The sequence below is a fragment of the Halichoerus grypus genome, chromosome 4 (genome assembly GCF_964656455.1).
Source record: "Halichoerus grypus chromosome 4, mHalGry1.hap1.1, whole genome shotgun sequence".
Taxonomy (NCBI): Eukaryota; Metazoa; Chordata; class Mammalia; order Carnivora; family Phocidae; genus Halichoerus; species Halichoerus grypus.
In genome coordinates this window covers 15902571-15917356 of record NC_135715.1, presented here as the reverse complement: position 1 = coordinate 15917356, position 14786 = coordinate 15902571, and the positions used below count along the sequence as shown (strand labels likewise).

The 14786-nt window shown below is 40.1% G+C and overlaps 1 protein-coding gene, 1 long non-coding RNA gene and 1 pseudogene across 3 annotated transcripts in view; 2 read left to right on the top strand and 1 right to left on the bottom strand.

The window, feature by feature from the left end:
* Window positions 1-3902, bottom strand: part of LOC144381462 (uncharacterized) — a 29652-nt gene extending 25750 nt beyond the window's left edge. Inside the window, exons 1-2 of the long non-coding RNA XR_013446702.1 lie at window positions 3652-3902; window positions 1929-2083 (exon numbers count right to left, since the gene is read on the bottom strand). This is a non-coding gene — a long non-coding RNA (uncharacterized LOC144381462). The remainder of the gene's footprint in view (window positions 1-1928; window positions 2084-3651) is intronic.
* GPC6 (glypican 6) overlaps window positions 1-14786 on the top strand; it is a 1066736-nt gene that overhangs the window by 900949 nt on the left and 151001 nt on the right. The gene's annotated exons all lie outside the window — the stretch shown is intronic.
* LOC118527987 (large ribosomal subunit protein mL42 pseudogene) lies at window positions 213-764 on the top strand (annotated as a pseudogene).

Genomic DNA, 14786 nt, shown 5'->3' with positions numbered 1-14786 from the left:
GCTTTGGAGGGCTGGCTCTGACCTTTACTAGTTACCTGACCTTGAGTCACTATGTCCTCATTTATAAAAGAGAGAGAGTATTGGATATAAGATGGCAGGCTCATGGTGAGCGGCTGTCAGGGATGAAAATAGGTATACCTGGAAGAAGATTTTAAAATCAGTCTCTTCAAATCATCTTCTTTCACACCACCTCATAAGCATCTTGATTCACCATGGCGTTAGCAGCAGTAAAATGGGCGATATCAAACAGAACTATCTGGAAACTTTCCAATTCAAAACAGAGCTTTATATTGTGCTTGTCATAAATCTACATATTCTTCTCTACCAGATGACTATAATTGCAAAGTAGAGCTTGCTTTGACATCGGATGGCAGGACGATAGTATGCTACTACCCTTCTGTGGACTTTCCATATGAACATACAAAACCTATCCCTCGGCCAGATCCTGTGCATAATAATGAAGAAACACATGACCAAGTACTGAAAACCAGATTCGAAGAAAAATATGAGCACTTTGAGCAAGGACCCATGATAGAACAACTTAGCAAAATGTTCTTTACTACTAAGCACCGTTGGTATCCTCATGGACAGTATCATAGATGTCGTAGGAAACTGGATCCTCCAAAAGACAGGTGATACTGAGGTTTTCAGGAATCAAAAAGATGTTATCTTGTGTCTCATTTGCCATTTGAGAAAATGCAATTGAGTATATTCACTAATGTGTTATATAGCAAAATAATAAAATGTCTTCATGTAAAAAAAAAGGGGGTGGGGGAGATAGTATTGACCTTGCGGGAGTGTTGTGAAGGACTTAGTAACTATCAAGAGCCTATCCCAGAGCCCAGGCACACTCAGTGCTAGTGTGAAACTCTGTCTCCCCCATGGAGGTACAAGGAACAGTTCAGGGGCCTCATTACGAGCCACTCAGGTGTCTTCATAACCCAACTTTTCCCAGCATCCTGGGCTTGGCAGGTTTCAAAAGGTATTGGTCTGTGCCTTAGTCAGTTCCAGCTGCTCTAACAGAATCCCATAGACTGGGTGGCTTAGAAACAACAGAAGTTTACTTCTTATAGCTCTGGAGGCTGGGAAATCCAAGATTAAGGCACCAGCAGATTCAGTGTCTGGTGAGGGCCCACTTCCAGCTTCATGGAAGGCTGTCTTCTCTCTGGGTCCCATGCATATCAGGGCCTAGGGAGCTCTCTTTTGTAAGGCTTTCCTGAGGGCACTAATCCCCTTTAGGAGGGCTCCATTCTCCTGACCTAATCACCTCTGAAAGGCCCCACCTCCTACTCCCATCATAAGGGGCTGCGATTCCAACATATGACTTTCAAAAGGACACAAATATTTAGTCCCCATGAACTTCTTCATATTAGCTGAACTTATAGACACTGCCTTTTACCTAAAACACTAGGTAATAGAATGTAATTTCTAAGAGAAATGAAAGATGCACTGAGCCAGTGTCCTGCACAGTTAGATCTACTCCCACTGAGTCGGAGCCATAGGAAGGAGGGGGTTGCATCACACTGACAGATGAATCCCCCAAACCATCCTGGAAATGAAGGACAGAGATGAGTGGTCAGAACATCCTCTCTTCCCTGGACACACTCGCATGTTCCCTTCACTCCAAACTCCATGAAGACCATCACCCTCCATCTCTAAAAAAAAGTCCAGCTTGTCTAGATATTCTGTACTACTTGTGATTTAGAGACCAGATCCGAAGGGTCAGGATTAGCACTCTTTCAAGGAAGTTTCTGCTCCTGTTCATGAAAGACAAAACCCCTTCAGTATTGGTATAGACATCAAAGGAGAAAAACAGAGACCATCTCTTTTTCCAAAAAGACCCTGTATTCATTTGCTTAAGTCTGCCATAAGAAAGCTCCACCAACAGAGAGGCTTAAACAATTTAAACAGCAGAAATGTATTCTCACACAGTTCTGGAGGCTGTAAGTCTGAAATCCGGTGTTGGCAGGGCCAGGCTCCCTCTGAAGGCTCTGGGGAAGGATCCGTTCCAGGCGTCTCTGCTCGCTTCTGGTGGTTCCTTGGCTTACGGCAACATAACTCCAGGCTTCCCATGGTGATGTCCCTGCACACACGTCAGTGTTCAAATTTCCTCTGTTCATAAGGACACACGTCATATTGGATAAGGAGCCCACCCTACTCGACCATGACCTCAACTTAACTCATTACATCTGCAATAACCCAATTCCCAAATAAGGTCACATTCTGAGGTATTGTGAGTTAGGATTTCAACATGTGAATCGGGAGGGGAAAGGACACAATTCAGCCCCAGACTCTTACAAGCAAAATTATATGAGTATTTGATTAGGACACAAAGTGTTGGGTCATACAGGGACAAGTTGACTTCAGCTTAAAATTTTCCTTAAAACTTTTCTTATCTGGTGACTACCATTCCGTAGGAGTTTCTCGGTATGAGCTCCATGGAACTGTCTTGTTTTAAAGACTTATCCATAAATAGCTGAACAGCCTGACCTGGTGAATGGGATCGTGTAATGTTCACATTTAAATGTCCTTGACTTGAATGCTAGGATCAATTCTTTAATATTTTCCCAAAAGTAAAGCACTCATTTTAAAATAAATGATACATTGGTCTTCTAAGGGAACTAATAAACCCCAACAAAACTAATAAAACTGCTCTAACTAAAATCACTAAAATTTACCTTCTTAAAACCATGAGGGTACAAAAACGATCTCCAAGCCCAGTTATTTTTTATGGAAACTGACATTTAAATTAGAACTCACTTAACAATGGTTAGACCTGAAATATAAAAGGCATTTTCTGAGAGTAATTGTTAGCATACTCATATGTCCATACAACAGAGTGATCCCATTTCAACTTTACTTTTAATCTAATTTTATATGACAGGATCATGTTAGAACCCCATATGTTCCACTCTGAACTGTTTATATTCACTATAATCATATTCACTGAAAATTTCTGCAAAGCAGATTGTTAAATTCTCAGTTTATTTTTCTAGAAAAAAAATTTTTTTTGGCAGAGACTGACAATAGTTAACAAGATACTGTGATTAACAAGAGCAAAGCTTCTAAAATGAAGCTGTAAGGCACGGGTTTAAATTGGGTAACAGTCAAGGGTATGATTAAAAACTTGTTCATTTGCATTATTTAAACAGCCACTGAATATCATTAATTTCAATTGAGAACTAAGAGCACAGTCTATCAATCAGGAGCAATCTGAATTGGAAGTCAGGAACTTTCTAGTTCTTGACTACATGTTTTCTTTATCTAGTAATAGGGTTTGTTTTTTGTTTGTTTTCTTAATCTTGCATTGCTGCCTCATTCTAGTTACCTAATCTCTTCATGTCTGGGTTTTTGTCTCAAACAAAATGGGAATATTTATTCTCAGTCATACCCATGAAGATTGATGCACAAATAAACTGTTTGTAGACTTGTCATTGGCAGTACAAACCAGAGCCTCATTCACGTTTCAGATCAATGCTCTTTTCAAAATAAGCTGAGTGATGAAAGACTGTACATACATGTTTTAGGAATTTGTACAGTCTTGGAGACAAGCCCAGATCTCTAAACTAGAAACATGCAGGGGAAGCTCTAGATTATACCCTGTAGGAGCAGAAGTCCAAGAAGTAGAACGAAAAAAAAGGGCCTTCTTACCTTTATCTCTGGTGAACGTGTTGCTGAAGACCCATTAGGAAATGATGAATGGGTGGCCATTGCTTTAAGTCAGCTTAACTTTTCAGCCAGCCTAATGGGCTGTTGTTCTTTACTCTTCCTTACCTGGGTTGTGGACACAAGGTCAGGATGATCCTCAGTACTGAGAGTGCAGTCGGAAAGATCAAACTGTTCCAGGACTGTTTAATCAAGAGGCAGGCATATTCTAGATGAACGTCTTGCCTGTGCCTGGATCTGTGTATTTAATAGATATTACATAATTAGATGGTGCATGAAGATCAAGAAATATCTAAAAGAGACAAGTTTCAAATAGATTTTCTAACAGTTCTTCATTTCATCTGTTTATCCATTCCCCTGCCAAATGTCCTAGTTTATCTTAAACTCAGTTTATCAGGAATCCACTCCTGGCCTGTGGCTTAGCTGTAATCTGACATGGACATCATCTCGGGGGGCCCCACCACCTTACTCGTTGTCACTGAACCTTTGTTTAACCCACACAAAAGCCCCCTCTTCTATCAAATTCCCAGATAGTCTCTCTCACTAGTCAAGTGTCCTTTGCTGAGTAAACTAGGAAACCCTTAAAATGAAGTAAATTTCAAAACATTTTAAAGAATAATGGCCAAATTCCCTTTTTCTCTTTTGCATTGTAATTGCCAAATCCTACTTTTGAAAACTATTTTAAAAATTGCCCAAAGTTTCTTTCCTCCTCTCTTTTTTACATGGAAGGGGAAGAAGATGGTGGTGTGTGTATGTGTGTGCCCATGAATGCCTGATTGCCTTTATTTCACATACTATGCAACCATTGGGCAGGTTGAAAGGATATTCCCTTTTTAAAAAAATTATAAATACCCACATCAATTGGCTAAAAATTCTAGTTGATGATGAAGTAATATAGGGATATGGAGAATGAAATGGACTTTTTTTGAGGTCCTTATATGCTAAAGCACGTACTATGTCAATTTACTGTACAAACACACACTTAGACATGATTGTGAGTTTGATATTATCGTGCTCATTTTACAGAGCGGAAAATTGAGTCTCTGACTTTGGACAAATGATAACTTGTCCAGAGTCACACAGCTACCAAGTAATGGAACTTGGATTGGAAACCAGATTTTTCAGGCACCACCTATACCTTTTCTATTCTGCCAAGATGTTTTCGCCTCCCTATGTTGCTCCATGATGATAATAATGCAGCTATCATTTATTAAAATTCTACTACATACTGTGTGCCTTATGCCCATTTTCATATAATCCTCCGCTACTCTAAACAACAGTATCATCAGCCCTTTATACATGAGAAGACTAAGGCTCAGAACCCATGGGTAACATGGTCGAGCTCAGAAGTAGCAGAGCCAGGAATTAAACCCTGATAATCATTCATGAATTCCATATTTGTAAAGTGTCTGTGTAACCCCAAAATCAATACTCAACAGAGCCCTGCAGTCCATCATTCGCAGGCGTGTGCAAAGTGGCAAAAATCTGAGTCGCCCAGGATGCACGCTGCCACCTGAGGTCAAACAAGGCAATGCTCTGCCTTCTTGTTTCAGCTCTCCTACTGTAAAGAGCATCCTTTTCTCCAACTATTTAGTGCCACATTTGTCGTATGTTAATGGATTTTTTCCTTTTTCTTGTTTCTTTCTTTCTTTCTTTCTTTCTTTCTTTCTTTCTTTTTTTGGTAATGTCACTGTTTAAAATGGCCCCTCTCAAGCTTAGGGCTGAAGTGCTATCTGGTTGTCCTAAGTGTGAGAAGGCTGTGATATACCTCATGGAGAAAATGCATGTGTTAGAGAAGCTTCGTTTAGGTATGACTTATAGTGCTGTTGGCCTTGAGTCCATTGTTAATGAATTACATATATATATATACATATATATATATCTATATATATATCTATATATATCTTTAAATAGAACAGACGTACATTTAAAAGGCTGTGTATTGATTGGTTGACCAGAGGCTCGCAGGAACCTAACCCTGTATTTTCCCTAAGACCAATGTACTGTTTAGTATTCATTAATTCAGTGTTCTCAATGACCTCACAGATCATAACTACCACAAATAACAAAAATCAACTGTATCTGTGTTTCCAGTGTCCACGTTCTCCTACTACCCACTCCCGACCCTCTGTACATTCTGTGAAATAAGTGTCCAGTTGTGTGTGATGCACCTTTGTTTTTAATTTTTGCACCCATTTCCCAGGAGAGATATGTTCCCTTGTCATAACCGCCATTATTCTTTCAAATGTGACACCATTCCACCATCCTACACTGTGGCTTCAGTGACCAATAGATTCTCATCATTACCAAGAAAAAATCAACACAGCACACAGTAAAGCAAACTCATAAAATATTTATTTAAATTGATTTAGCTTAGAGCAAGTTTATATACATAAATAATTTGTACTCTGTGAGTCAGATTCTGAAATGCAGATGCAAAGTGTGGGGCACGGAGACGTGCTGGGGGCTCTTTTCTGAGCATCCCCATCCAGTTACAGAATTCACACTTAGGTCTAGAGAAACAAACAATATATGGCAGTGGTCTCCTCTCATCGCATAATGGTTTTTATCTATACCCTGAACCTTCTGGAATTTAGCCCTTTCTCTAAAGGAGATCATTTCCTGAGAATTTCGTCACTGAGAAAAAAAAGAAATAAGTCGGCAAGGATGATATCTTCAATACTGCAAAGGGTTTTGGATTGTACCCTCTATGCTTCCTACACCTGCCTGTTTGCTAGAGGGCTGCTAAAACACCAGCTCTCCTCCAGCTTGTGTGGGAAAATGGAAGATGAAATGGATTGGGAATCCAAAGACACCGTCTCAAGCCTGACTTCATGACACACCGAGTGTTCTGGGCAAGTCACTGTACCTCGTAGAACCACAACTTCCTCATCAGTAAAATGACGGAATTATCTGCCTGTCTACTTCCAAAGACGTAGTCATTAGAGGAGATACTAACGACTCACCAGGTAAAGGATTTTGTAGTTAACAAAGCATTGTTCGCATACATTATCTCATTTGATACTCACATCAACATTGCCAATTAAGTATGATTATAATTATTACCATTTTGTGAAAAAGTCTTTGCAAACACAAAGGTACTGCAAAAATACTTGTACCATAAAAAGAAATCAATGGTTTTGAAGACAGCAGAAAGAAGATTGTTAGCATGTGTGAACCCTACAAGGAATTAAGACCAAATATGCCATTGCCTAGTTTAAATTAAATGGATCACAACACAAGGTGCCAAGCCAAGAGGGCTGGTGGGCCTGAAACCCAGGTCACACTCTGATCTTTAGGACACATCCCGGGGGGCCAGGATTTATTCTAAATTGTACACAGTTGTCATATGGGCTAGTGTGGTCCTAGGTTAATGGATCAAGACAACAATCACAGTAATAGCCATGGGTTCATAATAAAATTTGTGTCCCTCGCTTTATATAATGTGATCTTTTTGCTTAAAAATTACTTTGTTATTGCATCAGTCTGGATAGGCTGGGTAACGCTGCAGTAACAAATAACTCCAAAATCTTGATGGCTTATCATAACAAAGATTTATTTCTCACTCAGGCTACACCCTATATTGGCTCTTGCTTACCTCTTTACCTCTTACTCTAGATCTCAGGGTGAAGGGGTAGCCACCATCTTGAACATTGCCAGTTGCCAAGGTAGAAGACAAACAAAAGAGGTCCGGAGAGTCTCACAACGGTAATTAAAGTCTCTGGCCTGGAATTAGCACACATCACTTCACTCCCAATTCAGCAGTAACCCAATTACAAGTCAAGAAACAATCCAATAATGTGCCCGAAATTAGGAATAACCAGAACTATTTGGTGGATAGCATGTAGTAGAGATGAAAGAGACTTAAGAGTTTTCTTTGACCGTAAGCTCATGACCATTCCATGGGACAAGATTGCCAACTTCAGCTGAATTAATAGACAAGTATTACCCACAACAAAGGACAAAACAGTTGTGTTCCTAGTGCTGCTACACTGACATTGATCATGTAAACCTTAGAACTGATTTGCCTTCTAGAGACAGCAGTATTATCTGTTTTGTCTTTACTCAAGTGAATTGCAGTGAAAAAATTATGAAGTCATATGCAATTTTATGACATTAGATATTAGTTATTAATATATAAACTACTACTATACTACCCTAAACTAATGTGTGTTAAATATCTTTTTATTAATTGTGTCAAGAAACCTTACAAAGAAGAAAATGTTTTTCATAGCGAGGGGTTTATCTGAAAAACTATTATTTCTAGAAATGATTACCTTTAAAGGAGAATTTTTTTTGTCTCTAGCTAAAACAACGGACTAAAAGTAGAAGAAGGTAGGGAAGTGTAGACTGATTCCCAGGAGGTGGAGATAGCCCAGAGTAAAACATCCTGCAAAATGAAGAACTTTCATTTTCGCCATACTTGTACATGTAGGCCTACAGAATATTCTCCGCTCCTGGAAAGATTGATGCCCTGAAACCATCCCATTGTCAAGTGGAGTTTGTAGAATACCCACTCCAACACACATATATTCTGTTTTGTTTAAAAAAAAAAAAAAACTAGACAGATAAGTTTAAAATGGGATTTTTGAAAATGCTGCTAACCAGTTTGGGAAGAGTCACCAGGCAGATACAAATGCTAGCCATGGGGATTACTTAGTCATAATGTGCTGAAAATGAGGAGTGTTTCAAGAATTGTTTCCCTGTTGTAGTATTGGAATGCTAACGTGTAAATATGGTAATGTTAAACACTATCGTATCTGCTGGGAACTGGAATCTACTTTATTTTACAATCCTACAAGGGAAAAATATTTTGGTATTTTGGATGAGAATCCAAGAGAATGAAGATGCATGCTGACATCAGTCAGAGCTCTGCTCATGAAAAGATGTTCTTTCCAAGCACAAATGTGTTTGATATATTGTTATTTAACATGCATTTAATTATTCTTTTCATTAAGTTTTTCTAATTGTTTCTAAGTATTATTTGCCTTTGGTGGAATAATCTTGTTATTTTTATGATCTCAGAAAGGCAGGATGGGGAATAATGATATCAGGTGTAAGCTGGATCTGTAAGAGCTTATTTTCAAATATATACACAAAAGCTGGAGGGCCTGGTTATCAAAAGCTATTACATATAGGAATAGCATGAGAATATTTATTGGTATTTGTTTCCATTTAGGCATCCACCCCTTAATTTTTTAATTTCCATTTTAAAGTTGCTTTATTAAGCATAATAACCACTTGAAACATGTAGCTGAATAGGAGAGAAACTATAGAAGCCAAGGAGGATTTTAATTACAAACTCCATTTCAGCAAAATTGCCAGCAATGGGAGCATGGCTGTGCAAGCATTTAGGTTAGGATAGGGTGGTGCAGGAAAAACATTTGCAGTAGGATAATCTTTCCCCTGCTTACTAGCACAAAGTGAGAAGGATAGCTTCATCGACTTCCAGACCACCAGACCCAAAGCAACCTTGAGATTGTGCCGCCATGTGAAAAGGGGAGATAAAAAGAATGCTGGGATAATCCAGGGTAAAAGAAATGAATCAAGAAGATGATAGTAACTCACACTGCAGTGTGACTCTTCTTTCCCACTCCCTTGAAAATTGGCTGTCAGGAGTGGATGGTGTCCATTTCAGAATACACATGGCAACAGATTTTCTCGGATCTTTGCTGGAAGATAGAAGATGCCCAAGTCACTGTGGCTGGAAAAGGAATGCAAACCTTCGGGCAGTGTGGTGATGCCGAAAGATCTCAAGCTTTGGAACTGGGCAGACTTCAATTTCTGGGCTGAGTCCACCATGGAGTACCTGGACCACCTTGGATGGAATCATAAATAGTAATTTTGTTCTCTCATAGGGTCACTGGGAGAAGCAAATGAATTACCAGATGTAAAGCCTGAATGCACTCAATACTTACCTTTGCTTCCTTATCTAAAGAGGAATCCAGGGTGCCTAGGTGGCTCAGTCAGTTAAGCGTCTGATTCTTGGTTTTGGCTTGGGTCACAATCTTGGGGTTGCGGGCTCATGGGATGGAGCCCCACATAGTCTCTGTGCTCAGAGCAGAGTCTGCTTGAGATTCTCTCTCTCTCTCCCCTTCTCCCTCTGCCCCTCCCCCACTCTCTAAAATAAATAAATAAATAAATCTTTAAAATAAATAAATAAAGGGGAGGAATCCTAGAACTAGCTTTTCTCATTTTATGTGAGGAAAGTGGTGCCCAGAAATGCCAAAGTCCTCTTGAGTTCATATGACCTGGGGGGAGGGGGGCATTGGTTGGAGTCCGTGTGCCCAGGAGAAGGCTTTCCCATGCCCTCCCCCATGCCAGCAATGGATCTTACAAATCCAAAGAAGTAGGGGTGGAAGCAGGGGAGTAGATCTACCCAGGACCATCTGAGGTGTCTGCCCACTATTGCCGGTGTTAGGGCTGTGGATCTGGACATGATTCCTGGATCATGTGTGGGGGAATCTCTCCTCACATCCCAGCATTCCCCCAGTGGGGACTGGATCCTCAAGCCATGAGCCATTTCTTGTCACCTAGTCAGCTGTGGGGAGTGTCTCCTCGGAGAAAGAAGAGACCTGTGGTCCCAGTAACTGGACATCCCTGAGCAAGCCACTTAAATTCTCTGGATTTAAGTGGTCAGACTCATCTCAGAGGATTGTTGAGAGAATTACAGATAATATACTTAACAACACCCAAGGGAGAGCCTATCATATAAATGCATAGCAGAAAATAAATGATAGTTATTACTTTTTGAACTATCACCATTATTGTAGATGACAGTAAGAATAGTCAACGTTTATGATTGCACTTTATGCTAAGCATTGTCATAAGAATCTTCCATTTAACCCTCATACCAGTGCAATGAAGGAGGTATTATTTCATCTTTCAGTTGAGGCATCTGAAGCCAGAACAGATTGGGCATAGGGAGGGGTTGGGTAGCAGGGCATGAAGATTCTCCTAAACATTTCCCGGCACCTAAAGCACCATAGAAGTACCTTACAAAGAATGTATAGAAGCCCCACTGTGTCTCCATGGCTATGTGGTTTTGACCGCAGCTGAACTGATCACTACTATGTCCCTAGTACCTTGTACAAGACCTGGTGTGCCGTAGGTGTTCAATAAATTTTCATTACTTTGATGAATTAGTGAATGATAAATATTGCTGCACTCGGGTCTTTATATTGGCCCGACAGACAATTCCAGGGACCCTTGGGCTGGCAGTAATCAATCACAAAGGCTGTTTGTAGAGACAGCTTAGCACTCTGGAGCCAAGGAGAATCCAGCCATGAAGAGAGAGGGAATATTACTAAGCAGAAAATTAAAAGCTATCACCTCGGCTGTTTGCCTTGGTGGCATTTCTGAGGAAACACGTTCAGAAATATTTGGCAGCCCACGACATTGACGCTTTGACTCTCCAGGAATAAGGAAAGCATCAGAAATAAATTTACTTCCCGTTTAATTTTCTATAGAATGTTTTCCCCCACGAAGATACAAAGGGCAACTTAAAAGCCATGAGATTATTAAAAATTAATGGGAAACGCTGTTATCGAGGGTTTGCTTATTTTACTGTTATTAAAAATGCAAACAGATTGGGTGAAACATTTTCAGCCTGAAAGAGATCTCAGAAAATGGTTTTCTTATCATAAAGTGCAAGGCTAAGCAGAGTGACAGTAAGTGATCTTTTCCTATGATCAGTGTTTCCTACTCTTAGGGGCAGAAAAATAGATGTCCGAGGAAATCGTACATTTTATTTAATAAAGCAAAATAGAAACAAAGCGATCTTCCTATTAACATGAAAAAAATATATCTGCTTTTGCTATGGCCACATGCTTTGGTTTTAATAAAATTAAAAAAAAAAAAAGATTTCAGAATCTTTTGTGCTGATCTCAAAAAGCTATGTAGGAAAAATCACAAAGGGCCAGATTGCAGCTGCGCATGTCTCTTGTAAGCAAACAGAACTGGCCGTGTCAGGACAGCAAGGTGGGAGAAATGTTAGCTGTGGTGACTACAGAATCATTTAAAACAACACCTAAAAAATGTGTTTTCTAAGAAAGCAAACATCTCCATTGCACACATACTTCTTTACCAAGAGGTAGCTGCGGCGTGTTTAAAAATCTACTTCTCAACGACTGACTGACTAACCCATTCATTCCTAAAAATACTCCTTTCATAAAACCATGTTTAGCTTAGTCCTCACTTTAAATTTAAACAGGAACTAATAGTACTCTGTGCTATTTGCTTTCTCTTCATCTAAGCAATTTTTTTAGGGAAGGAGCAAGAGAGAAGTTTCCAGCAATACTATCACCCACATGCACACACCCAACCTGCGAACTGAGCCTTTCATGGGCTTCTGCCACCCCACACTCTCGCTCTGACAGGAGGACTAACAACAGACCCTTCTTTGAGAGACAGCGGTTGCTTTCGATCCTCATACCACTTTTCTAAATAGAGGAAACCTACGGTTGTTTTTTGTTTTTTTTTTTGCCAAAGAACTCACCCTACTTCGGGAGATTTTTTTGTTGTTGTTTCTGTCAGGGAATGTTCAGCTCAGTACCTTTCCTAGAAACTGGTAGGGCTAAAATCTGTAACTTTCCTTTTTTACATATTTAGTAATTAAAAAGTAAGTGCGAAAAGCTTATGCTTTTTATTCAACCACAACACATCTTTTCAAAATTCTGTAATGGCCCATAAATTTGCATTAATGATCACCTGCTCCAGAAACCTCGGAAACAGGAGGCTGGAAGCACATCTGTGCGTGTTTATGCATCTCCAATGCCTCACTCTGGACCAAGGTTGGAAGCTTTGGAGAAAATAGAACTCCACTGACTAGCTGTTTGTTACGATTTTTGGCCAAAAGAATAGTTGGGTCAAGCACCAGCACTTATAACCAGGAGATTTAATGGTGGTCAATGTTAATATCTCATATCCTGCAGGAGTTCACAATAGCTCAGGTTTTAGGGCATTTTGTTTTTGGTGGGACCAGGATATATGGAAATGACTTGCATGGGAGGTCAGGCTGGCCTAATTTGGATTTCCTTTCAAAGCTCTGTAAGACATAAATATCTACTACAAAGTACCTAGTTGCTGCCACTCAACAACATTTTTGTAGGGAAACAAAAATGTGAGAGTTTGAGTCTTGGAGGAACTCTATAAAGCTCTATAAAGAAATCGTTTCAGGATGAGGAGAATTATGTATAGCTCAGAGCAGGGTTTACAAACAGACCAGGAGGTGCGGGAAAAACTGGGAGCCATTAATCTTATTGTTAATCAAAGACTGGTTTTGTAAAGCAAATAGTCAGCTCCTAATTTATCTCTTTTGTAAGTTCAACCTCTTAGATGCCAGTATTTCTTTGAGCAGAGGACAGATCTTTTAGGATGCCTAGATATTTCAATGCAAGTTGAAAGCACCAGCATTCCAAGTATGAGAAAGGGTCAAGGTCAGATGTTTATTTATGGGGCCCTTATTTGTAGCAGGAACTGTGCTATATCAGGAGTGTGACCCACTGCTTCCTTGATCACGTTTCATTCCCCTATAGCCCTGTGGAACACAGGTGACATTAATTTCACCGGGGAGGAAACTGAGGCTTCAAGAGGTAGTTCAAAGCCAAAGAGTAAGTGATAAAGCAGAATTTAAACATATCTCATCTAAAAAACCATGCCATTTATCCTTCTGAAGCCTCCGTAGGAAAAGAGTCGGGATATAAGGTAAACTTAGAAGCATTCCAGGGTTGCTGCTAAACTCTACGCTTTTATTATATCTGCCGTATCATACTATGGTATTCGTAGGCACAAAATTCTCAGGGAATCATACACCCGCCATACCGTCAGATGATCACCGGAAGATGCTGATTTTCTCTATGTAATGCTGAAGCAAAAAATTAGTTTGTCACTGAAAATATATTGCTGTTGGGTGAGAAGAGGGGCTGTGCTTACAGTTTGCTTTTTTTTTTTTCTTTTTGTTTTTTTGTTACTTTCTCTGAGGTACCAGTGACAACCCTTGAATGTGACCCAGGTACTTTAAAAAACCGCTTAAAACTTGTCTTGTGCGGGGCGCCTGGGTGGCTCAGTCGTTAAGCGTCTGCCTTCGGCTCAGGTCATGATCCCAGGGTCCTGGGATCGAGCCCCGCATCGGGCTCTCTGCTCAGCGGCAAGCCTGCTTCTCCCTCTCCCACTCCCCCTGCTTGTGTTCCCTCTCTCTCTGTGTCTCTCTCTGTCAAATAAATAAATAAAATCTTTAAAAAAAAAAAAAAAAACTTGTCTTGTGGACCATGGGAGACCAAACTCTGGCATTAACCTGGGAGAGTAACTCTTTTATTGTGAACAAAATCTGTTTAAAAAAGAAGGAAGCCCTGTCATAAGGTACAATGCAATGAACCTAGAAGACATCATGCTAAGTGAAATAAGCCAGTCAGAAAGACAAATACTGGGGGCGCCTGGGTGGCTCAGTGGTTGAGCGTCTGCCTTTGGCTCAGGTCATGATCCCAGAGTCCTGGGATCAAGCCCCGCATCGGGCTCCCTGCTCGGCAAGAGGTCTGCTTTACCCTCTCCCACTCCCCCTGCTTATGTTCCCTCTCTCTCTCTGTTTCTCTCTCTGTCAAATACATAAATAAAATCTTAAAAAAAAGAAAGAAAGATAGATAGACAAACACTGCACAATTCCACTTACCCGAGGTATCTAAAGTAGTCAAACTTCTAGACACAGAAAGTAGAATGGTGATTGCCAAGGGCTGGGGGAAGGGGAAGAAGTTGTTCAGTGGGTAGAGTTTCAGTCAGGGATGAAAAGTTCTAGAGATCTGTCATACCACAATGTACAGAGGATTAACAATACTGCTCTGTACACCTAAAACTATTAAGAGGGTAAATTTATATTACATCTTTCTTACCACAATAATTTTTTTTTAAAAAGCATCATGACAAATCCTGAAAACAGCTGAACACACCATCTGAGAACGACGTTAAACTAGACATCAAAGAGTGAGCTGTAAAGCACTACACTCCAGTGGTTCTGATTTTTCAAGACCATTTTGAACACTCAAGTCAGGTAGAAGGAGTCAAGGAGGGAGTTTTCTAAAACAATCTCTCTACAAGCCCTCCTCGTGGTTCAATCGAACATTTCAGAT